The 2,366-nt window shown below is 49.6% G+C and overlaps 1 pseudogene; it reads left to right on the top strand.

Annotated features, from left to right (window-relative positions):
- The first annotated feature begins 243 nt into the window (after positions 1 to 243).
- On the top strand, positions 244 to 1,058 carry LOC118890103 (annotated as a pseudogene).
- Positions 1,059 to 2,366: the final 1,308 nt, after the last annotated feature.

Here is a 2,366-nt window from a genome sequence, read left to right as displayed (position 1 = left end):
GCTGGAGGTTTCCGGTAGCACTGAGTGACCGGTTAGGCCGGAGGGGTAAAGCCACCTGGCTCTTCTCTTGGCTGGCTTCTCCCACCTGTCAGCGGTGCCTGATTCTGCTGAGAGAGAGCAGGCCGTGGCAGCAGCTGGTAAGAATAGTTCAGTGGGGTTGGCTGGAGTTGGCCTTGGGTCAAGCAGAGGACCAATAGGCAGGGGAATGCACCTGTAGCTAGTGGTTGCTACTGCCAGCCTGAAGAGGAAGTGGCTCGACTATTGACCATGGCTGGGGTTCCAGAGGATGAGCTAAACCCTTTTCATGTGTTAGGGGTTGGAGCCACAGCATCGGATGTTGAGCTGAAGAAGGCCTATAGGCAGCTGGCAGTGATGGTTCATCCTGACAAAAATAATCATCCCCGGGATGAGGAAGCCTTCAAGGTTTTGCGGGCAGCTTGGGACATTGTCAGCAACCCTGAAAGATGGAAGGAATATGAGATGAATCAAATGGCAGAGAATGAGCTGAGCCGGTCAGTGAATGAGTTTTTGTCCAAGCTGCAGGATGACCTCAAAGAAGCAATGAATACTGTGATGTGCAGCCGATGCCAGGGAAAGCCATAGGACGTTTGAAATGGACCGGGAACCTAAGAGTGCCAGATACTGTGCTGAGTGTAATAGGCTGCATCCTGCTGAGGAAGGAGAATTTTGGGCTGAGTCAAGCATGTTGGGCCTCAAGATTACCTACTTTGCGCTGATGGATGGAAAGGTGTATGACATCACAGAGTGGGCTGGATGCCAGCATGTGGGAATCTCCCCAGATACCCACAGAGTCCCCTATCACATCTCATTTGGTTCACGGATGCCAGGCACCAGTAAGCAGCAGAGAGCTACCCCAGATGCCCCTCCTGCTGACCTTCAGGATTTCTTGAGCCAGATCTTCCAAGTACCCCCAGGCCAGGTGTCCAACGGGAACTTCTTCGCAGCTCCTCAGCAGGGCCCTGGGGCCACTGCAGCCTCCAAGCCCAACAGCACAGTACCCAAAGGAGAAGCCAAACCGAAGTGGGGGAAGAAAGTGAGGAGGCCCTTCCAACGCTGACACCCCCTCTCTTTCCACAAATCAGTGTCAGGGAGTCAAAAGGGCTGTGCACAGCACAGGATGGAGTTTGATTTGTTTATTTTTAAATATTTAAAGAAGGGAAAATTTTAAGCTCAAACTGTTCACTCAGTACTTATAGGAAGCCCTGGAACTACTCTCCCTCCTCCAGCAGCACCCAGGAACTGAGTCTTGTCTCCTGACAATACCAGAGAAATAGGGGGTGGCTAGAACAAAGAACCTAGGGCCTGGACCTCGGCTGGACAATATCTCCCGTAGTAGTGTGGGAACTGGGTATTTCCCTGGGGTCTGTATGCCTTTGTCTTGTCTTTTGCTTCTACAGCTGATGACACTTCCCCCCTCCTTTAAAAAAAAAAATCTTGGGTCCCCAATCCCCCTTGAACGATTCCAGCCATTTGAAAATCAATTCTTGTCATGCTCCTGGGCCCCAGTAGAGATAAGGTACCTAACCATGGAGCACGAATGACCATGTAGTCACAAACATTTGTTTGAGCTGGGTCTGTCAGACCTACTAAGTCATAAGTTTGGGCAGGCCCAGCAGCAATAGATCATAAGATAGTAGTGGTACACCCGGGATCTGGTGCAACTAGGACCAGAGAACACAAATAAGCTGCATGAGCTTTATGTTATGCATGAGCTAAGTGGCTCAAACTTTCATGTTGTCCACCACTGTTGCTTGGGACACTTTCCCTCGGTTCATACCAATAGCTGCAGGTGTGGTCCTTTATGACTTACTGACGGAAGAGAAAAAAGGCTGAGCGTGGTGCCCATGTGGGTTGGTTCAGTCTGTGAGTGCAAGTTGTTAATGGACTGCTACTGCTCTACAGCCCCATTCAGGGGCGGTTCTGAAGGGCAGCAGTGAGAGGAAATCTTCCCAATGCACAGAGCTTTAGGAAGTGCATCTGATCATACTTTCAATGAGAAATAGAATAAGAATATGTGCAGACTCATGAGCAGTGGTGAGTGGCTTGGCTGGTTTGACTGGGACCTAGAGGGAGAAAGATTAGAAAATAGGAGAGAAGAAGGTCTGGGAAACAGCTGTGTGGATGAAAAATGGCAATGGGCACGAAGTGTGAAGATCTTTGTATTGCATCCTAATACCCACCCAAGAGTTTCTATCACAAAAGAGGCATAAAAAACCTGGTAGACAAAGTGACTCAATCAGTTAACATCAGCCTCTGTCATCATGTGTTCCAGTACTGGCACAAAGGGTACATGAGCAGGGTAGCCATAGTGGCAGGGAAGGAGGCTATGAATGGGTCCAATAACA

This window comes from Balaenoptera musculus, chromosome 1 (assembly GCF_009873245.2).
Source record: "Balaenoptera musculus isolate JJ_BM4_2016_0621 chromosome 1, mBalMus1.pri.v3, whole genome shotgun sequence".
Classification (NCBI taxonomy): domain Eukaryota; kingdom Metazoa; phylum Chordata; class Mammalia; order Artiodactyla; family Balaenopteridae; genus Balaenoptera; species Balaenoptera musculus.
This window is presented reverse-complemented; position numbering and strand designations above follow the sequence as displayed.